This window comes from Falco naumanni, chromosome 3 (assembly GCF_017639655.2).
Source record: "Falco naumanni isolate bFalNau1 chromosome 3, bFalNau1.pat, whole genome shotgun sequence".
NCBI lineage: Eukaryota > Metazoa > Chordata > Aves > Falconiformes > Falconidae > Falco > Falco naumanni.
In genome coordinates this window covers 53745604-53769779 of record NC_054056.1, presented here as the reverse complement: position 1 = coordinate 53769779, position 24176 = coordinate 53745604, and the positions used below count along the sequence as shown (strand labels likewise).

The 24176-nt window shown below is 39.0% G+C and overlaps 1 long non-coding RNA gene across 2 annotated transcripts in view; it reads right to left on the bottom strand.

Annotated features, from left to right (window-relative positions):
• Positions 1–8428: 8428 nt before the first annotated feature.
• Positions 8429–24176, bottom strand: part of LOC121085518 — a 48623-nt gene continuing 32875 nt past the window's right edge. For both annotated transcript variants that reach the window (XR_005827094.1, XR_005827092.1), the window contains 2 exons: positions 14150–14206; positions 8429–11769 (listed from right to left, as the gene is read on the bottom strand). This is a non-coding gene — a long non-coding RNA (uncharacterized LOC121085518). The remainder of the gene's footprint in view (positions 11770–14149; positions 14207–24176) is intronic.

Below are 24176 nucleotides of genomic sequence, written 5' to 3'. Positions count from 1 at the left end.
CATTTATGCATTTTGCAGTATAATTTGACCAGAAATAACTAAGGGATATATACAAGAAAGATGTTTTACTTCCATTTGAAATAAAGGATTAGCCCAAAAGAAGAAAAGTAGATGGAAGGGGCAGCCAGGTCTGCGCATGTCTCATCAAATATAGCCTTCTGCTGTTGAAAACTTTGGAAATTAAGAGAAGACAAGCCCAGAAGACAATGTACACTGCAGCTATGCCACATTTTTATTTTTTTTCTGCTAACTGGCACACTTAAGATACTTATCCTCCTGAACTTAAGAAGTTCTAACAGCAATGAAAATGCTCAAAATACAAAACCTGCTGTATTATTGCCTTTGTGAATTGCAGCAATGCCTGCTTTTGAGAAATATCCTTTTAACCTTGAAAAGGATTGATGTCTTCATGCACTGATGTATGGGGATATTTGCTCAGTAGTTATGAGCAATCGCTTCACCTTGCAGGCTATAGCTATCAGTAGAGATCTATGCAGTTGCAGGAACTAGTTAATCACTGCATAGTATGGGCAATGGCTGGATTTATAACCATAGTCCTAATAGTTCAGCTGAATCCAGTTTTAATGTTTTGGGAAAGTGTATCACAACTATGACAAAATTAGAAGTTTCAAGAAAAAAATCCAGAGATTATGTTCATTTATGGGATTCAGATGCCATATCAGGTTTCATTGCATGCAATTTTAATCCAAATAATACTCAACTACTACTGTAAGACTAAAAGATAAACACCTGACAAAATCTATTATATCCATGACTCAGGTGTAAAACATCAAACTAACTTTCCATCCAGCAATGCCTTAAATTACTCAAAATGTTATTTTGACTCCTTTTTAGCAACTTCTTTTGTATGCAACCTCATGATCAGCTGCTATTCAGGACATCAAAGAGGTATCTCAAGGACTGGGTTGCAGGAAGAATACAGACATCACTAGCAATGAAAAAAGCAATGGAAATTATAGTAGTGCCCTAAGAGGTCAGAGTAACATCTATTTTAGCTTTTATTTGGAACATCTAATGTTTAAGTCCTCAAGATTTTCAGCTAGCAATCTGGGTAATGTACTTATAAAATGAAAGTCATTACGAACAACAACAAAAATCCCAAACAAAAAAAAAAAAAAAACACCCAACACAAAATAACACTACAACACTCACCTTATATTTTCTTTTACATCAATAGACAGTGATTAGCCAGTTCATGTTCTGTTCCTCAGATACTAATACAGTAATTTCTCCCTCCCCTACCTACCCAATACAGCTATGGATGGAGTTGCCTTTGCCCTCTATTTTTTATTGATTTATTCAACAGCCTTAAAGCCTACTGTCACTCTTCAGGAGGCACTGCCACATACTTATACTTTCCTGGGTGTATCTCATTTTCCCACTTGGATACTTCTACTTCGTATGCTACATGTACAGGACATGTCTGGTGTGTCTGATATGTGACGGTATCACTGTGAAACATAAAAAAAAAAGATGTGTATGCATTTCCAACCAAGAAGTCCTGAAGAACAAGATGCCATTGTAGGGAATTAGGAATAGCCCAAGATTTTTCCTGCTACAAAGCACCATATTTAGAGAGCAGCATATTACATTTGATCTCAAAATAACACCAGCAGAGAACTGAGCCATTCTTATCAAGCAATTCTTCAGCTGAGTGAAGTAGGAGATAGTGAATATGATCATATAACCCTCTACCGAGACAGCCTTCAGAGAGGAGCACAAGTATAGACTGCACAGAATATTAAGGCTCAAGTAAGTAATAGGCACAACAGGGTAAGTGGAGGGGACAGGGTGGAAAGAAAGGGTGCAACAAGCCAATTCAATAATGCTCTAGAGTATTCTGTGTCCATATGTATGCATTTGTCTGTCTTTACATTGTGTATGATCCTCTCTGTTGTGAAAGAAATAACTGCAAGCCTAAAGAACATCAATCAAGAAGGGAAAGACAACTACTTCTCCCCACTACAGGTAGCATCATCAGCTTTAAGGAAAACAATATTTTTGTCATTATCACTGCAGAATCCCAGCTTTCCTCTGACTCACTGTACGGTCAGCAATTGCCTTAACGTCAGTGCCCAAAGAGTAGAAGAGAAGCTGCAGAGCTGTTGAAAATACATGAGGCAGAGACAGGGACCAAATGAATGAGTCCTATGCATAACGCATGAGATTTGACAGATCTGTAGTATCTGCTGCTAAATGATTCACAGCCCTAAGAGAACCAAGCTGACAACTTCAGAAATCTTTCAGAGAAATACTACTTTTGTCAGCCAAATCACAAGAATTTCTAAAGCTTTCCAAAAGAAAACGAGCAGGGTTCTTTAAGAGCAAGCAACAGTAAGAGCAACATGAGTGGCACTTCAGGATCAGAGAGGTAAAAAGAAATTAAGAAGTAAAACTTTAAACATGACAGATTTAAATCAATTTCTCAGCAGTTAATCAGAGGGCAATCATAAATATAAGCAGAAAAACAGAAATGAAAAACCTCTATCCCTATGGCTTTTTGGGTACAGGCGTAATAAAACTGAGATGATAACAGAACCGGAGCTGTTACTCTGCTGAGAAACACAAACTTAAGTACATTAAAACAATCAAAATGCCATCACCTAAAATATGTCATAGACAAGGTTCTTCAGCAAGTAGTTTTCTAATCCACTCTACTGAAAGGAGCTTCTCTGAGTGCAGCAACACATAAAACATCCCCCAAATTCCTGGCTAGCATGATAGATTTGTTATCACAGGCAGTACTTGCTTACATATAAGGGTAAGGGCTGTACACATTGAAAGCACATGGTTCTTCAGATACCTGCTCTTGAAAGGGTCTTGCAATCACTTGTCATCTCAGGGCAGAAAAGATCACTAACAGATTTGCCAGGAGAAAGAAAAAAAATAATTAAAACCTCTTTTACTCCACGTATAACTACTGTTAACTTACCCTAAAACAGAATATAAACATACAGGAGTCTCAGTTCATCTCATTATTAGAAATGCACATGGAGATACGTATGTCTTTGAAATCGAGATTATGTCTCCTTCCTGCAACATCACAAGCAGAAATCAAGCCTTAATTCAGCATTGGATTTGATGCATTTATATGCACCATTTATATTGCCTTTTCCCAGGAATCAATGTCACTGCTTCAGCTAGCCAAGCATCCAAGCCACTTCTCAGTGTAACCTTCCCACCACAAATCAGCTGACAAGTACAGAGCTGCATTCACTTTTATGTGACTTCCTAGATAGACACTTGTTTAAAGACCTATGCAGAGACGTGGGAAAATTATACTAATTATACTCAGAGCAACCACTTCTGCCCATCTACAAATTTAAGTAAAACAGCTTAACATTTTCATTAAAAAGGAGAAAACAAGGTAAGTAAACAGAATAACAAAAATTAATTCCTAAATTGTAATTAAAGCCATAAAATTTCTGAGTCTTTCCCTCTGGGGAAGCAACTGTTCAGCCAGCTGGTTGCTTTCACTTCACTCCAGTAACCACCACTCAGAGTTTGAGGCTTAAGCCTTCTAGATCTCAAGGCCTGGTGTAGGCTGCACTGATCTGTTGGTGCAAACTGTCTCAGCCAGGTGCCCATTGGTCTGCAAGCCATGCCTCACTGCCGTTCCCATCAGCAGCTTCCACCAACCATGCCTTACATCCAAAGCTCCTCTGATGTTTATCTTGACCAACAATTATTTTGCTATTTGGGATCACAGAAACATGTTTACTGTGCTGAGAAAGAAACAGTCTCCCAGCTCACCAGAAACCTCAGCAACACCTTGTGTCTCACACGGTCCAGAAGAGATGCACAGTCCCCTCTGCCTTTCTTCCCTCTTTTCTACAATGTTTCCTTTCCATGTTTAGATAAGTGGTCTACAATTTTTACTCTCGTTTTTATTAGATATGCGTCTTAAACATACCACCACGTCTTGAGCCACGCAACCACGTTTCGGGTGTGTTTGCTAATCCTTTTTCTCTACGTCTCCTCTCCACCAGACACACATCAGCAAACTGCATCTTCCAGCACCACTCCCTTTACAGTTCTTGGGGAGGGTCAAAGACAGGGATTTTGCTTTTTGCTTCATCAGCTTGGCTCCAAGTCTTTCAGCCACTGCCCTTAAAACTTTTATCCTTCTTTTTGTTACCTGGGGCTTTCGTATGAAGGAGACAGACACACTGCAGAGCAAGCATCTGTTTCAACAATCCATGTGCATTTGCACTTGCACACTGATCCCTGAGTAAGTTTTCTAAAACAAAAAGATTATTTTCATTTCATTATGGACACAGTAATCCCTGCCTGGTCCATACTGCCTTTGAAATTATGGTCTTTTCAGCCATTAAGTTTTTGCTTTTAGGATTTGTCAAAATAAAATGTTACAGAAATATGTCTTCAAGGCTTCAGATGACTAGTTTGGTATGATGACAGCTTAAAACATCTGTTTCTATCACTATTATGCTCATTTCTGCTTTATGGAGGTGGAGGAAACAGAAATATATTTCTTTAAAGTCTTACCGCAAAAGGCAATGAAGAAAAGTTGTGAAAGATAAAGCAGCAGTACTGCCACAAACTAAAAATATTTAGGATTGGTATAAGGTGCTGTTTTGCATAATAAAATTCCTATTATGCATTAGGAAAAAGCAACTATTTCTGTGAACTTTTAAATTCATCATACAGTAGTATGTCCCAGGTAACACGTAAAAAGTCTAGCAAGATTTCTAATTGAGAAAATTGTGTATTAACTACCAACATGCTTGCAAGGCAGAAGTTAATACATAGACTTATTGCTGAAACAAGGTAATGGGATGGAGTAAAGAACAAAGGAACAGAAGCCAAAAGCAGAAAGCTAAGCCAAAAAGGAGGGTAAGATCATTTTTACCTACACTGCCATAAGAAAGCAAGCCTGCTCTTTTAGCTGTTGACCCAGTGATGATAGAACAGCCGGTTTGATAAACAGTATTGATATTTACCAGCAGACTCTTGAAGGGAAAATCTCCATGGGTGTTTGAATCTCCTTTTGCTTTTCCTAAACTTGTCAGTGAAGAAAGATATCTCACGCTTTTAGACACCATCAACACAAAAAGATAAAATTGAATTCATCTAACTCATTCCTAGTGAATGCAATCTTGAGAACAAATGTTCCTTCTCTCCCATACACACATATATCCCTGCTGACAGCATACAAAAATATTTGAGCACACTTAGGTGAGCAACAAGAACAAATTGTTTAGTAAGCAAAGATAAAAGTTACCTAATGTACAAAATTCCCCTGTCTGAATCACAAGAAAAGTCATTTGAAAAAGCAACTACCTATGCAAAATATGTTCAAGTTTCCACATTTAAGTATGCTCAGGAGTGTGAGGTAATTGTGTATGTACATATTTATCTTTGCATTTGGAAGCTTTTTCAGAGTTTTCTTTTCCTGCAACTAATTTAAACGTCACACCACATTCAACCATGGCATACTTGATAACAAGGACTACTGTAGAGCTGTATCTTGTACACTGAAATTATGACTAATACAAGATACCAACTTAATAAGATGAAAAAGACATAGCAAGTCTATTTTAATTCTACAACAGTTCAGTATTTGTTACAGATAAAGCTATGTGAAGGAATAAGTAATATATTTATTTGCTAATACTGCCGGGGAGAAAGAGTGTTGACTTAAAGAATAATGTCACTAATAATGGTCATTCCTTTTTCCTAGGCAATGCCAGAATTTCAAACCTTTAGTACTGCATGAAGCATAGGAAGCAACCCAGTTCCTAAAATCATGTATTCAAAATGGAAAAGTGTTCCAATACAGGCAAATCTCAAAAATGGAAAATTTCTCAATAAAATAATCTGACTTGTTAAAAGATTCTTTTTTAATGTATTGAAATAAATATTCATTTTGTTGCAAAAATGCAAAACAAAATAAGGTCTGCTTTATATTTTCCAAGCTGGAAAATTACAAAGAAAATACAAACACATATCTGTGAAAGGTTTATGTGTTTCACATTTACTAGTTCAATTTAAGACAAACCCTTTACACAAAGCTCTGTCTCCCAGCTTATTCTTTAATTTTTTACCCTCATATTTAAACTAATTTCCTTGGTCTTACTGGTTAAGTCCTGTCTGGTTTCCTAAGGAAGTGGGGATCTGGATCCTTACTTCTGTGTAAACTTCCTAACCAATAAATGAAAGAATCAAGTTGGTAGTAACTCATTACCTGAGTTAATCCCACAGTTTACAGAAATGTAATAAAGAACCTTATAGATTATATTCCCATGTAAATTAAAGCATATCATCCTATTTTTAATGTTTCTCAGCTGACACTGAGAAACACGAGCATGAACCCTTTGGTTTGGGACCACACAGTTCCAGCGTTCATACAAGACTAAATGTTCTTCACAGCTCCCTAAAAGGATTTAATCTGGGAGGCATGCACAGCACACACTTCCCACAGATTTCTAGAATTAGGCATTTTAAAACATTACTGCCACAAATATTGCTGCTGTTCAGTTGCTGGAGTACTGCTTTTATCCAATAGCTCAGTGGCTAAATCACTTGTTTGGGAAAGCACTATGCAACATAGCCTCTTCTGCCTGAGAAGGTTGAAATCTATATATTTTTCTCGCAGAAAGAACATCCTCAGCATACACAGGCTGTCTGGTCTGAGATAATTTACCTTCCTGTTGAAGCTATGCCACTTAATACACTGTGATTCATGATTTGCTGGACCAGGAAGAGGACTGACTCACTGTATGAGTATGACCCTCTCCTCTGGGAATAAAGATGTTTTCTTGGGAGAACACCTCAGCCCCTTCACCCAGACTATCTGCAGAATCTCAATCAATTGAAAAAACATATGATGGTCTGCTGGCAACTGATACTTGACCTTACTTTGGCCTCTATGACACCAAGAACTAGCTAAGCTTGACCTTACTAGCCAAAATATAAGCTGAGTCTGTGATGCTACAGCTAATAATACAGTTATGAGAAAGAAAAATGCAGGAAGTAATTCATAAGGTGATACTGCTCACTGAGCATTAAATGTAAAAGAATCCTCACTAGTGTCATTCTCATTCCAAAACCACAGTGCTTGTGGCAGATTCACCCCAGCTGGCAGGTAAGCCTCCACTCAGTCACTCACGCTCACATACACATACACCCAGCAGGACGAAGTAGAGAACTGGAAAGGCAAAAAATTAGTAAACTCGTGGGTCAAGATAATGACAGTTTAAGAAGTGATGAAAAAGCAAGAAAAAAAGTAATCACTCACCACCAGCAGACCAATGCCCATCCAGTCCCTAAGCAACAGCTACCCAGTTTTTACTGCATTATATGCTGTGGGATATCCATTTGGCAAGTTTGGGTCAGCTGTCCTGGCTGTGCCCCCTCCCAGCCTTTTGCTTACCCCCAATCTGCTCTCTGAGGGGGAAAAGAGAAGCAAAGAAAGCCTCAATGCTGTCCAAGGACTGCTCAGCAATAGCTAAAACATCAGTGTGTTAGCAGTGTTGTCTTGGTCACGAGTCTAAACCACGGCACTGTATGGGCTGTTATGAAGCAAATTAGCCAAATTTTCCACCCGCAGCCAAACCCAGTACATGCTGAATCAGCTCAGACCACTTTCACAGTCCTCTTGATTCCCATGCCTCTACATCTGTCTTCTTTCACAGAACCAGACGCATAAACACTCAGAACCTTCAAGCTTAGGAACTTCAGCTCATGAACTTGAGATCTTAGTAACCAGAGCTCTACTGCTGCAAAACACTACACGATCATTATTTGATTACAAAATGATCGACAGCAGTTGCAGCCTAAGAATGGTGGCACAAAGCAATCAGTGCAGGCTCCAGACAAAATTCTCGCCCCAGTCCAGTTCCTTTAGTGGCATTTGCTTGTTGGCCCTGGGCAAGCTACATCTGGATTAGGCCTACAAGTGTTCTCTGACTTCATAAATAATGAGCTCACTTTCAGCTCTTGCCAAACAAAAGAACCAGGAAGACTGAAGTTAACATTAATTCTGGCACACATCTGCAGAAGGAACTTGACCTTTCAACTTAGCAATCTTGCCTGCATTCCAGTATCTTTTTATAGAAGATGTAACAAAGCCCGAATCCCATCTGATGCTACTCTCCTGTTCAAGCCAATTTGAATTTTTCAAGTAGGATTTCCTGCTACATGCTGCCATATATTTCAAGATATATTGAGGATGTTCTCATCATTCATTGTGCGGTCATCAGTAAAACCAAATCTTTCTAGGCGAACAATTGTTGTCTATATTATAGCACATATTGATGAAATACATTATTTAGAAAATTAAATGGGCAATGAAACAATAAATAGATCTTTTCCAGAATGAGATATTTTCTATAGGCAAGATTATTCTATCTTTATTTAACTCAGCAACAAATCTCCAAGACAAAAATTTGCAATTTTATTTGACTACTATATCTTATAATACATCAATGAAGACTTTTTTTCTGCATTACTTATAGGATGTGGCTATAGACATAAGGTATGATGCAAAAAACACCCTCTGTGAGATGATATGCTCCTAGCCAAGTGAAGTTTAGTTGAAGTATATTGCTTTTTTCTGACTACAGAAGCAAGCTTAAACAAGCTTTCCTGAGCATGGCTACATACTAAGCCTTGACCCACTCCCCTGCCCCTCTGGCTGCATTTCCATACCAGGTGGCCAGTTCTCTCCTGTGTTGTACCCTTTTCGAAGTGAATACCAGATGAGAGGAGATACATCCAGTCATGACAGCGCCCAGCTTGCAGAGGTGTTCATGAGAAGAGCACATAGTTCCTTCTACACTTCTCATCCTGAAGCATGACACAGAGCTGACCACGCAGCCACCCTGCCTAGGGCCCAATTCTCCACTCCATGTGTCATGGTTGTGCAATGGGAATCAATGAAGTTACACAGCCAGAAAATTGGTGAAACAGACTGATCCTCCCTTCCTGAGGGGCTTCAGTTCACTGGTGGGAGAAACAATCCTTTGTCAATGTGGCTCCACTTATGCCAATTAAAAGTATTGCTTTTGACTTCGAGGGAGTCTAGTCATGTTTGTGTACTGTTCGGAACATGCTCTGGAGACTCTTCAAAAGAAAGGCAGAGGTAGAGGTAGAAAACCTGTACACACTAATGATGTAAGGTATTTAAACAAAGTTAGTAATATTCTGTCAATTTTATGACAAAAGGTATTCAAACGTTCTAATGCAAAGCAGCAAGTTTATGATCAATAAAAATTTGTAAATGGCTATAGTTAATCCTCTACACCTGACAGAAATAAGAAGATCCTTCATGGATGTAAATTTAATCTAGGGTTGACAATTTACACAAGGTAAACTAAGTTGTGTGCAAATTTACACACTTTTTTAGAAAACTCCATTTTTAAAATTTTAGAAAAATTCACCTGAAACAGAAGATGTCGTGCAGTGAACTGCAGTTTACCAGCAGATAATGGGTCACAGGGAGATGATGGCTAGTGACTTACACAGGAAACTTCACTTACAGTCTCACCGAACAGTCATTATTGATGTCTGCTAAATAAAGGACAGGTTAATAACATGATACACTCTAGGCAAGATGGTAACCTCTCCCTCCAGTCAAAGTTGTTTTCAAGGTTTTCACACTGATTTAATCAAAAAGTTAATAAACTGTGGGCTAATGTTTTCATGCAAAATAGGAAATGCCATAATAACATGAATAAAGAAATGGATTATAAATATTGTTTTTTGCCCTCTTGCCTTAAAATAGAGAAGATATGTGACATTATCAGGCATGTAAATCTAAACTAGGGGCTCAGTTAACTGAGGAACACAGCATAGGAGTAACATTAAAAATACACAGCGTGTTTCCCCCTTAAAAAAAGAAACGTGAATTCCAATATTTTGCAACAAAAATAAAAACGAGAAGAGAGGTGGATGTAGAATGAGATTAAGCTTTGGATTATGAAAGTGTGTAAGAAACTAGACAATAGATAAGGCACATACTGCTTTTTTATAGCGAATAAAGGAGAGAATTAAGGGGGAAAAAAAGCAGTGTTTTTCATTATGTCATTATTTCAGATTCTGAAATAGTCCTGCTAAAAGAAAGATAGCGGGTTGTTGGGGGTTTTTTTCTTCTAAAAAAAAAGTTACAGTAATATTGTAACCCTTTCAAGCATGGAAATACGCTAATAAGTATGTGTGCTAACTGTGCCAAGAAAACTTCCTGTGATTTCCAAGAACAATTTCACTAGCAGTTTTTAAATGAACCTGGGTGCTACAGCATTCTTGTTCTGAAGAGGAATCCTTCTTCATTAGGCTCCACTCTACCTTTACAAAGTATTAGTGTATACTTTTGTACTTTTTCTGTGTATTAAACAAGATTTTAAAGTTTTAAGAGTATAAAGAACACTGTGTGTGTTTTTTTACAGTCACCTCATTCAAAAAATGTTATCTAAAAAGATCTCTCCTGGCTGAAATCATCAGACTATCATTTTTCAAAGGTACCTAAGGTTGGGAAGATTACTTCAATAGAAACTGATTGTTCAGATGCTTGCCTGCCTAAGTTTTATCCCCTATAAGCCGTGTCCAGCCTGAAGCAAAGTTAAGCCTAAGATAAAAATTTTGACAAATTAAAATTGCTTTTGAACAGGAGGTGATTTTTTTTTTAAGTGTATATATATTTTTCAAGCACTCAACATATTGCAGAAATGATCAGAAACAAACATTTAGCAGCTATAATCATTAACCACAGCAATTTGTTCACACTTTTCAGGAGGACAGAGCACAGAGCATCTGCTGAGCAATACAAGTAGTTTACAACAAGCATGCTGAAAATACACTAGAGTGCAATACTCGTGGAGAGTAGCCACATCCACTTACGCAAATCAGCATGTATTACTGCTAGATTATATTTTTTTCTTTGTAGGACACTGGTGCGCATGGCAGCATATATTCATTGGGGTACCAAATGCCCTCTGCCTCCCCTGACCTGAACACCAGTGGCACCCAGTCCCCATCCTGAAGGAGAGTTCAGTGCCAGTCTGAGTGCCTAGTGAATTACTGGCTTCATCTAACGAAGCACAGCCGCCTCACATTCTGTTTATAGATGCATCATGGTGATGCGTACACCTTGCCAAAGGGAGAATTATACAGTAACACTCTTTACGGTTAAAGAAACTTAGCAGAATATATAGGTCTTACAGCAAGTTGGGCTGCTATTTCCTTGTGATTCTTCCACTAACTGATTTAACTAAAAATAATGGGGTTTTACTAAAAATAAGGTGTTATTAAATCAGATATAGTGTGGCACTTTAAATACATCTTTATGCATCTCTCTCTATTCAGCTCCACAAATGAAAGAATAGATTTTGAATAATTTTAAGAAATACAGTTACATAAGAGAGCTTTTCAAGTCTGTCACGCAGGAAGGATTACAAACAGGCTGTGGATGAGCTTGCTCGGTAACCTCTCACCCTTGTGCACCACCCCAGGGAGCCAGTCATCATTATAACTGCTGTCCTCCTTTGAGCATGCAGGCAGATCAGGGCTAGCACACCACAGGGAGTATTCTGTGACCGTTGAACTCAAAATGTTTTGGTCAGACATGAAAGAGGTGAAACGGATGAAAACCAGTCTGATCTCCTCAGCATCCACAGGGAGACCAAGGAGCTGCATACTGTCGATGAACAGGCAATACAGATGCTGTCGTGAAACTGCACAGGTGTCAGCACAGTCTCAACTTGATTTTTTTTATGCGTCCATCAACCGTATCTGGAAAAGAAAAAGCAGAGATGCGATGAGCTAATTAAGTCATATTTGCCTTCACATTTTGTCAGAGCAAAGAGGACAGTCCACTTTCACTCTTGATCCTACCCAATTAAATGAGAGGGTGACAGGCTGCGTAGGATTCAGTGTCAGTTTTGACAAGGCCAAAAGGATTCAAATTTCTCTTCATTGACACTGAGCACAAGTTGGCTCAGTGGTCGTCATTCCTAACAAGTTGTTAGGAATGCTGAAAAAGTACCAAAAACCTGATGAAGCCCATTGTTCCTGCAAGGAAATGGACCCTTGTCAAAGCTGGAGCTTTTTTACGAGTGCAGATTCCAACCAAGTTCATGGGAAGAGAATCACCGTGCACTGACTCTTAAACACATTAAAATCTAAACTTTCCAATGCAATCCACAGAACTCCTGAAAGCCCTTTCTAACTCCACTATGGAACAAAAACAGATTTAAAACCTATGGAAGCGTTCAGAGCATGAACTGTTGCAAGTCTGCCCAACACTTTAAACTCCGTGCAGTGGTTCCAGCTTTTGGAAAAGTATATTCATCCCAGCTTCCTTCCACTACAGTAACTTTTATTTCAAAGATTTTCATAGAACATCCCTCTTTATTTCCCTTTACACAAAGCATTTCTATTCAAAACACTGATTAACACTGTCCTTTTAAACAATAAAGCACCACTCTACCTTGAAGCAGTTGTGCTTTATCTTGTAGACCAGTCACCCACCTCGTTCTTTGAGTTTCTTTGCTCTGAGGCAGTTTCAGGCTGAAGTACTTGGATAAAAGACTGCCCGAGTATAATGATGCTACTGCAATAAATGGTAGGCAGGCATTATCATCACCTGAGCACTAGCACTGCAGCAAGCACCATGCAACACTGAAAGGGGGAGACCCAGGGTGCAGGAGATTATTGCATGAACTGAAGTTTTGAATGCTTACTATGGCATTCCTATGTATGTGTTTCCACATGGCAACACATGGCAGTGTTTCCAAGAGTAGACACACTTTATTAATGTGCTGTTACATGCATTTTTTTACTCTCTTTCTCCCCAAGCATCCTCACATTCAGTTATCACTTGCACCATCCTAGGGGCATAGCCTAGTGCTGACTCAGCAGGAATTAGTCTTGATTGCCCCACTGTACATCACCTAGGTTAGTTTTCCCTTAAAAGGCTCTCACTTAGATCCTGCTGTTTTCTAGTTCAGCTTAGATCCTGCTGGTTTATAACTCAAAGGCAGCACACAGAAGGGTCTGTTTTTACTTCAGGATGTGTTTTACAGAACCATACTTAAAACCAGCATTCACTTTTATTGAAGTCATTCATGCTATAAGTTTCAGTCTGCCTGAGTGAAAAAGAGCACATCTGTACAGTGCCGAAATACAAAATCTTTTTCAATGCAGTAACAAAAAGAAGTGTTCTTCCACAATAAAGACTTAGTATTTAAATGTTTGGGGGGTTGGGGGTTTGTTTATATTTACATTGAGAGGGAAAAAACCAGAGTACATCCCTTTTCTAAGGTTCAGTACACATGGGGTATTTTGTACAACTTACGTATTACTCCAGCATTCTGCACACAAAAGAATGTTAACCAACAGTACACATGAGGAAGAATCCTTCACTTGGAGAGCGGAGGATTTGCTTTGCTCAGATTCTTTTTACAGGCACTAGGCACTGGTATCTAGTTTCAAGGATTGCCTTCACTAAAGGGAGTTAGAAGCTATGAAAAAATCCAGTGGGCTATTATCACATTTCATCTTGTGCTCTTCACATTTAGCGTTTTAGCCAACCTGTTCAAGATCTTAGACATGCAGGTCAGCTCAACGTTTACCAAGGCCTGCAAAAGCAAGGTACTGGCTCTGCCTTGCTGGTCATCCAGGCATGGCTGGTCCACAAAGCTGAGCTACAGCTGGCCCTGGGAAACCCACTGCATCTTGCTGTGCTTCAAATGCCATCTAATTCTCTGCCAAGAAAAAGCCAGCTGAGGGAAATCTAAATGCCTTCTGCTATTTCTGGCACAGGGAAGGACTGCAAGGCATTCTTGCACCCACCTGCATTTTCAGTATTGAACAGCGTGTTATTTATTCCATGTCAAGCATCAGATTTCCCCGTGTGAAAGGCAGAAATATGTGCATAGCCACAGAGGCCGTTTTAGATTAAGGAAGGTAAAACAAAATCACAGTAAGAACTCCGAGAGGAATCATTGTAGGTCACGTCTCTTACAGTTGTCTACAATGAGCTGATCACAGAGTGGCTGCCTGTCTGCTGACAGCACGATAGTTACCATGGAAAATTTTATAAAAATGAAGACACAAAACAGTTACAGTACACTGATAAACCATCAGTCCCTTACCTATACATTATACCTACCTATGGCACACTGAAGTACTTGATAAAGGCACTGCCACAGCCAGAAAGATTTTCTACCTGAAATAAAGTATGAATTAATAGAATTCATGAGATGTGATGCAAGCATCAAGGTGCATCTAGCATTGACATTGCTTTTGCTAACTCATATAAATTCATCAAATTCTTGACTGTATTTCAGCTCCCAGTAATTTCTGAGTGACTGGGTGGGTATATGCTTCTCAGTTTTATAACCTTAACATATTTTGCAAAACTTTTTTTTCCAAAATCCTAAACCTCTATCCAAAGCATTGATACAGGGGCACTTACATTAAATTAGTCTTCCTAGTCTCCAGTTAGTAGATCATACTCTGTGGGTTTCAAATTAAACATGCAATACCTATTCTAGATTCCTGCCTAGGAAACTAGAAAGAAATCCTTGAAGACTTTAAATACCCAATATCCTACTTGAATCCAAAGGAGCTGATACTTAGCACCTCTACATGTCTAGAGATCATATACGTGCAATGCATGTTTTATGCATATGCATGTGTGCACATACTGAACAAATGTATGCAGTAAATAAGTCAGCTAAATGCACAACCTATATAAAAAAGTATATTTTGTTGCTCCTTTCCGTTTATTAAGCCATATTCATGAAACTCCAGAGCCTAAAAAGAGCTAGTCTGGCCCTCATGCAGAGATGGATGAGCCAAAATCCAGTCAACCACTTCAACCTTCTGTCACTTCTCCCTTCATTGGCATTGACACATAAACAGGGAGGATGTATCCAAGAAAAAGTGGCTTATTACTAATTGCACCATCTTCATTAATACTGAATTATCAAGAACCAACAATGCAAAAGACATCAAGAGCTCATCAAAATGTGCATATAAGTATTTGGTCCAATATTCAACATGACTATACTAGCAGACTCTGCTTCAACAGCACAAACTGAAGAAAGGGTCGTTTATCAGCTGTTAACCAGGAACAAAAGGGAAATAGCCTTAATTTCCCAATCACTCAGAGCTAGTTACATCACTCCTGTGCCCTTCAGTTATTTAGGCATCACTTCAGAATGAGAAATCCTCACCACGGTACAAAGATATCTGGCTGTAAACAGAATCATCTATGGCACTTACGTTTGTAGAAAGGTCCTAACAACAAAAAGACAGATAGGGAGAGGTTTTTATCAGAGGCATCCAGGACTTAGGGGAAATCTCTCTGTAAGGACCACAGGTACTTCAAACTCAGGAGAAAGAAAACTAGACACGAAATACCAAAACAAATTGGAAGGCACCTTTTTGCTCAAGCGTAACTGGAAGACTGCATCTTACATTTGCTTCATTTGTAACTGTTTATAAATGTCTAAATAGAAATTTGACCTCAGTTAGAGTTACATAGTGAAGTTACATTAAAGAGTCCACAACCCAACATGGATTTAAGCAAAACCAACAGTTGTGGATTGTTTTCACAGGGGCAACAGATCAGGATAAAACAAGGTGGTATTCCAGCGACTGCCATGGCCTACCACCTCTGAGGTGGGTTCCCATGCAGCAGCTGATGTGCACAGAGAGCGCTTCAGAGTCTGCAAAGGATCACTTTTTCTGTGAGGCAGGGCTTGCTTCAGGAAGGGCAAACTGCCAAGCTCCTCACCCATGTACTGATTAAGGGGCTAACACTCTCCATTTCTGAGCAAAGCTTTATGTTTTTAGCAATGCATTTCTGCAAACAGAACAAATTTGTGGAGAACATCCTGAATCTCTTTTGTACTTTCCACCTTTTCCAGCTTCTCCAGGAGACCAGGGAAGTCAGCGCTGGAGCTCTGGCAGAACATACGTTATTAGAAGTAGCATGTACAACTGTGACAATGAACCAGACGAGTAAACATCCAATTATACACACTATTCTTCATCCAAGTTTAATTCTACAACTGTACCAAAACAGAATCAGCTGCTCCTGAAACAGAAATTAAAAGCTTTCCCAGAGTCATGAACAGATTTTTGGCTTTCAGACCTTTTGACCTTTCTTCCGCATTTACTGAACAATATATTTTAATGCCACTGAGTGAGAAGCCTCACTGAGCACTTCTTACATGGAAATGAGATCCCAGATGGTATCCTGCTGTACTTTGGGTAATACTTTTGTCTGAGCTACCATCAGTAATAATTAGAAATTAATAGGCAAAGGCACATATTGTCCTGAGAAACCTATCACCCTATTTTTAATCTTGTAATTAAAGGTCGAACACTTTCCATCATGCAAAAGCATATGTTTTCTAGGAAATATTCCAGTCATTAATGTATCTTTTCATTCATTTATGGCCAGCAGTATACTAATTAAAGTCAGCATGGAATTGGGAGATGACCTAGTAGATTTCTTTCTTCTTTTCACTTACTTAATCTCTGATGGTGATCTTTTGTACTGTTAAGATGTAAATACAGGTACATTAATAAAACCATTTCCTAAAATCTGTTTTTACTGGGTCTGCCTGGGATGGAGTTAACCTTCTTCACAGCAGTCTGCAGAGTGCTCTGCTTTACCTTTGTGGCTAAAGCAGTGTTGGTAACAGACCAGTTTTCACTGTTGCTGAGCAGTTCTCACACAGCACCGAGGCTTTCCCTCCAACCTCACACACACGGAGGCCGGCTGGCTGGGGGTGGGCAAGAGGCTTGGGGGGGATGCAGCTAGGACGGCTGACTCCAGCTGACCAAAGGGATATTCCATACCATACGACACTATGCTCAGAAATAAAAGCTCAGAGAAATGGGCAGAACACAGGGATGTTTGTTATGGTATTTGTCTTCCCAAGAAATCATTACGCATATTTGAGAGGGGAATGAGGGAGAGGTAGGGCAGGTGTTTTGGTGCTGGCTGGGGTCAACCCACCACATTGCTCTTTGTAAGTATTTTCTGTAGTCGACTATCTCCCTTGCTTCCTGTGCATTTCATTCACTGATCTAGCAAGAACAATTCCCTGCATAGCTTCTCCAGTTGAAAACAGGCCACCTCCAATTCCAAGCTGATCTTGGTAACAAAGGTAACTTATCAAAACCTCAGAACAAAACCCAAGCAAATAATCTGAAACAAGGAGTTAATTTGATTTGATACATACATATAGATAAAATGCTTTCCAAATATTGAGCTTTGAGGGTTTATTTTACAACAAATAATAAATGAGAAAAATAATTTATTTCTATTGAGGGCACCAATATCACCCTCCAGTTTTGGTGCAAGCTGATCAACTTCTCTTGCTGATTATAAACTGATCAATATTTAGAATAGTATAAAGAACTACTGTACAGTTTCAGGAAACTGTTCTTTTATATAGACAAGGCTTTTGCAGTACAACTGCTTAATATTCCATAAGTACCCATGCAGCAATAATTCTGTTTAAACAATTACATAAATGAGGCCCCAGCTCCAACAGACCCCACTACACTGGGAAACAAAGCTTCCCTGGTGATAAGTCTGCTTCTGCCCTACATCCCCATGGCCAGGGACACCACCCTTCTTTACTGATAAGGCACCAAGGTAACCAGGCGAGATCTTGAGTCCCAGTGGACACCTTACTCTTCTGACCTTGCAAATTTGATAGGCAGAGTGTAAGGAAGGAGTCACCAATTTCCATGCATATACAAGCAAACACAGAGGGAAAAGAACACCCTGCCCATACCTAAGCAGAATGCACCAACTATTGAATTAACACTAATTGAAGGCAAGTCTTAAAATGCTTTGAAATCCCAGGCCTTCCACCTTTATACCTGCAAGTAACCTGTTATCTCCCAGTTCCACACACCAACCTTAAAACCAGTTAAAAACTAATACCTGTATTTCAATAGCTAAAGATCCTTACAGGAAGAGATAGGCATTATTGCAAAGTGCTCATGGAAAAGAAATAAGTGGGTTTGAAACTATTTAAACAGCAAACATGCAACTATTATTGAGAAAAACTGATGACATGAGCAATGTTAATTTGAAAGTGATGTTCTTTTGAAGTGAGGTATCAGAAAAGGAGTTGCGGGGAAAAAAATAAAAAAAAAAATAAAAAAAAAAGAAGGCAAGATCATTCTCATTTGGTCAGTCTCTGCCATCATGTCTCAGTTTTCCTGCTTTATACCTCATGTCTCAAGGCCTAAACCAAGATCAACAAAACCTATTTAATGTGTCCCTATCAAAGACTGTAGAACAGCTACAGAAATACTTGTGAATAGCATTGCACTTTATTGTTGACTATTGGTATGTAGCATGCCATGCTAAATCCAACACGTATGAACAATAAAGTGAATTCAATTTCCATGCAAAAAAGCTATTAATTATGCTGACTACAAACTGGGGGGTGGGGGTGGGGTGGGGGTGTGTGTAGCAAGGAGTGAGAATCAATTAAAAGCATGGTTACATGATTACATGCACAGGTTTAACTGCAGACACAAACAAAAGTACTCTTCAAAGTCAGGAGTACAAAAGGCTTCCATGAATACTTTGGACCCTTTCTTTTAGTGGCTAGTAACAATGAAAAGCAACACTAACTGCCTGGGTACATATACAATATAAAGTAACAACTATGGACATTAATATTTCAAGAGCAAAGAAAAAGTTTCCAGTATCTCTTTACGAGCAAAGAACACAGAAAATTAAAGTGACAAAGATCTTCACATAACTGGACTGTATTGCATTTGATGGCAACAACTTCCACCTTTACTATATCATCACCACTTCTCAGAAGCAAAGAGAACAGTGGCACCCTAACATGCTATATATGGGACATAGACAAATAACATACACTTGTCTTTTACATCCATTTATTGCTGCAGTAATGTGAGGGAGGACACCACAAAAAATAATGCTGCAAGATCTCCAGGAAAAAATGAATAATGGCATAAGAAAGCTCATTCACAGCGTATCATTTATATAACAGCATATAATAAAAAACAGAGGTATTCCTAGAGCCTCCAAACACCACCAGTTCAGGCACTGCAGAAGTGCATAGCTAGACTGGTTCAGCTGGCAAATGGTGGAAAGGGAATATTAGCACCTATATGGCCTCTTCCCAATCAAAAAGCTTCTCCATCCTAAAAAAAAATATTGGAAAAACAGTCCCTCTTTTCCAGCATATCTACTCCTGCTTACATAGAGAAAAGAGTTTCAAACAGAAATGTCTGCAGTCTAAATGGCATCTCTTGCCTTCAATCTTAGTCTTATAAGGGCAACCTCAGCAGAGAGGTGAAGACAACAAACCAGGAGAATGCAGACAAAAAAAACCCCAAACTGTGCTTTTATCAAGTATCACCCATGCTCTTCTTATTTCTTTCAAATGTAGAATACTTGAAAGCTCACACTAATAAAAGAGTAAATATTTGATTAAAGGTAAGGGGCTGAGGGGACAAATACAGCCTCACCTTACTCCTAACATCTGCCTCCCAAACAGTAACAGAAACTCCTTACTAAAGAAGCAGTCATTGTTTTGCAAACAGAGACAAAGACATTGAAAAGGTTATTTTTGAGGCTGGTGCCTCTTGGAAGAACAAAGCCATTATCTGACAAGAAAACTCACCATTTCATTTTTATTTTGTAATGCTTTGTATCTAATACTGCAATAGCTTCCATCCCATTGAAACCTGAATAAAACCACATTAAGCAAACCAGCTGTGGAAATATTTTTACACTGGCTTCAGGTCAGCAGAAATAGTATAATGTCATGCAGAATAGTATAAATGGAAAAGTATCCAGTTACTAATATCTCAGTGGTTTTAGTTTGGGGGTGTTCCTAGACAAGCAACTGAGAAGAACTGACAAATGCCTTGGTCAAACCAACAGGACTTCTAGTCTAAGCTGGTTGTGGTCTTAAAGCCCTGATTACAGTCTTGCTCCTTAGCGACCTTGGGTCTAATCCTTTGCACACTGTGTCTTTATTGGCTCAGATTTGCTAGCAGTTTGCTGCTTTGTTCTCATTTTAAAAGACTCTGAGGCTGGAATGAGAGCTAATTACAACGTTTCCAGTGAAACAGGTCAAAGTTTTCACCGGGAAGATATCCAAGATGCAGTGGGATCAGTTTCCAGCTAAAGTAGCTGAAATTAAAATCTTGGCCTTTCTGAACTGAAAATGCACAACTTCTGTGCAATTTTGTTGTGCAGTATCATCAAAACAGTCCAGTTTTGTTCTAATGTGGAAAAAAAGCCAAAGCCTGAAACCTCCAAACACCAATGAGACACAGAACTATTTTCTCTGGTCACCTCATAAAATACTCCAGATACTCAGCACCCTGTAGTGTATGAAATTGAGCTGCTTGTAATCATGATTCGTGGGGAGTCAAATGAAGGAACCTACTAAATTATTACTTTGCAACTTATTTTTCACTACAAGTATAGAAATTGAAAGTTGCTTTCAATAGCTCTTAAATTCTAAAACCTTAGATAAAATTTTGAAGTAGAACCTCCAGGCCTACATTACATGATCTCATCTGAAAGTATGACACCAGCATGTTCCAAAGAGGTAGAAGGAGATGGGCTCACACTGGCACACAGATGCTCTTATGCCAGAGGCATCACCAGATTCATGTGCTGTGACGAAACAAGGATGAAAGGAAGTATTAATTTCTTCCTGCTTTACCAAGATATCCTTCTTTATAATTTGCATAAAACTCATTATGGGCTTTTTGAAATAAAAGGTTTTGAATCTGTTTTTTTGGGCTTTGCCATGTATCTATTTCACCAGACTAAGCCTAGCTCCACATTAGTTCAGTCACCACTTAAACACCATTACCTAATGATCTACAAGAGTATCAGCTATATGCAATAAATGCATAACCATTAGAAATATTATGTAATTCTAAACAAAAATCAAATGCCAGCAATAAGTCCCCATAGTACTGAAAAGTGTAAGAAAAGAATGACACATTCCTTTAAAATTACTGTCTTCATTTATTAAATCCTCCAGACCTATTTCACAGACCTTGTCTATCTCTAATCACCTCCTTTTTTATGTTCCTCAATGTATCATTGTCAGACAGTCAAAGCTTCCTCCACAGCTTACAGTAGGGACACTTGAGTGCCTTTGTACCTAACGTACCAAACCACGTTCCCATCACAGATTCCCAAATCCTATGGAGGCACTTACATTTGAAAACCAAACTCAGAGTCTCGAGATCAAAATAAGCAATGAGCACATATGACAGTGTCTTTGCCACATTCAGTGATTTTATCATGTTCTGTGATTTTAAAAAAAGGACTGTGTACACTGACACTGCAAGTATTTTACAACACATAACAAGCAGTAAATGGTCTACAGAGCTGCACTTAGAAAAACCCCGCAGATTTCACAACTTTTTTTAACTGATGCTGCTTCTGGAATTTCTTTATTTTAGGCTGAATCTGTACATATAGCTAATACCATATACATGGACGGGAACGGGTTATGACATCTAACCACTTTATTCAGATAATAGGGTGCAACAGCCACACAGTCCAGCAGGTTGCTTGCCTACACTACACAGCCTTGCACAGAACAGCCACAAAGAATTTTCTCAAACCTTGCGATGTACTTGAAACTTGCAATACAAGGGCCAAAGACACAACCGCAATTTGACACAGCAAGAAGAAGAAAAATCCTTAGCATTGCCAATACCTAAGCCCCACGGGACTGTAAAGGACTCATTACTTGGGCTCCCCAGGTGCTCCCAAGCAGCTAACCATGCTGTACATTACAACACAAACCAAACTTCCCCATGGACTCTGCCAGACTTGGCAAATAGAACAGGTAAGGAAAAAGGACCTTCCCTTCTGATCCCCAGATCTGGTACAACAGGTTAACACACCAACACACACCAGTCAGCCTCCCAAGCAAACCCATCTCTACTAAGAAGCCTGAAGCTTCACAAAAAGATTAACACTATCATCGCTACCATTGCTATGCCTGAAGGCAAGGGACCCTCACTCTGGCTGGATACAGCATTAGGACCCATACCATGACACCTTCATTCCATTACTGCCCTGTTCCATGATGAACACGTAGACACATCGGAGTTAAGGTGGGATTTCACACTGCTTCTGACCTCTCATTTCCCTTGCTTGCCTCACCTCCTCAGAATATTGTCACTGCTGGCAAGACCCTCTTGTTTTGCAGTTTCTACTACACATATTTCATTAAATGTTTGTATATCCTCAGACCTTTATTCTCCTCTTTGCACTTACTGATTTCAATCCCACTCCATTATTATTGTCTTTCCACAACCGAGTTATTGGTGGGAAGTATTTTAAACTCGTGTGTGTGAAAGACAGCCACAGACAAAGAAAACTGCATTTCTTTAAAGGTTTCTTTTAACAGTTCAAATATAGTCACAAATTAATTTTCTGCAAAATAAAATACGAAAACCTCCACTATAAATTAAGTTTCTGTGAAAAGTTGTCTTATTCCACTGAAAATCCCATATTCAAAAGTTAAAAATAAAGAGTCAAGAAAAATATATAAGTGGGTATAAAACTTCCCCCGCTCTTTCGTATTCACAAAGTTTAAACTTTCTCTGTAGGTTTAAATCTCTTCCCACCTCCTCTTTTCTTCTTCAGCCAGAAAACCAACAGCACTGAGGTCCCAGTGATGAGGCATGACTCACCCACAAGTGCTGAGTCACAATCACACCGAATACACTCTTACATCTTGATGGAGCATCAAATTCAATAGCTTTGCTTAGTCATTTGAGCTTACCATAATTCCTATGATTCACTCAATTCCAAAACTTTGATTTCTGATTTCTTATTTTTGCTTACAATATATATTCAGTTGTATAAGTCTTATAAAACTCTCTAGGCTGAATTTTTGCAAGACTCCACTAATCCTAAGTCAGAACCCAAACTTCAGACACAAGGCATGTCATTTGCCAAACCCAAGAGGCCAATATGCCACAGTGCGCATCGGTCTGATTTGGAACTGCTGATCTCCCACTCCTTGAACATCTACAGAGAATGCCAGCTGACACTGAAGGTACAGGCATTAGGACTTCATCCCACCCTGACTCATGCCAGCAACAACCTACCATTGCCTCAAAAACCTGACCTTTCTCTAGGAGGGCTGCTCAGCCTGACAAGGTCAGGCACAAGAAGCAAGTGTTCAGCAGTTTACGCAGAGCGTGAGGTATTTGACCATGGCAAAAAAAAGTAAATGCTGGAGCAACAGTTTTCCAATTCCTTAGCCATTTCAGCTTGTTACCTTTTGTCCTATCTGGAGAAAGGTAAAGAGAAATTACCCAACTGTTTATCTGTTCATCCAGTTATTTACATACAGAAGAAGATATATTTGGCCAGAACTCAACTAAGCTAATTAATAAATGTATTTCTTTCCACAGGAATTTACAGCAATGTTTTCTCAAATTACTCTTAACATTTCAGCTACAATCCTCAGAACTTCTCTAAAAGGTTGCAGGCAGTATGGAGGCACGAAGGAAACTCATCACTGACAGAGGGAAAGACAGACAGAGCAAATAAGTTTCTGATGACTACCACGATGCAAGACCTACAGGAGGTAATTACCACCATATTGTTATTTATTCTTCTGTCTTCAGGCACAGTTTTCGTGTTTCCTCACTGTCCATTTCTGCAGCAGCTGCACTTACAATTTTTATGCTGGCTTAGTGGTTAATAAGTCTGTTGTGTTGAAGGCACCCAGTCAGCTGAGTACATCTGAAAAAATTTCCCTTACAAAAAGATACTGCGAGGAAGGCAGGGGTCAGCTCTATGGATTTCTAGGCATAAAACAAACTGCACATACTCAGATATAGTTCACATAAATCCTACAATAATGGCTGAATGTCTTCACCCTTGATAAGGGATAACTACAGCTTTGAAGCTGCTTTGGCCAGCTAATCTGTCCTTAGCAATATTCAATAAAAGCATGAAAAAACAAAAGGCCAACTGAAAAAGTAAATATTTGGCCTTTGGTCATGAGAAATTCAGTTGCAAGCCATACATTCTCCATAGGCTGCAGTCCCTTCCAGGCATTCACACAATGATTTTTATTTTTTTTTTAATCCTAGCCAATTTTAGTTATAAGCCATTTCCT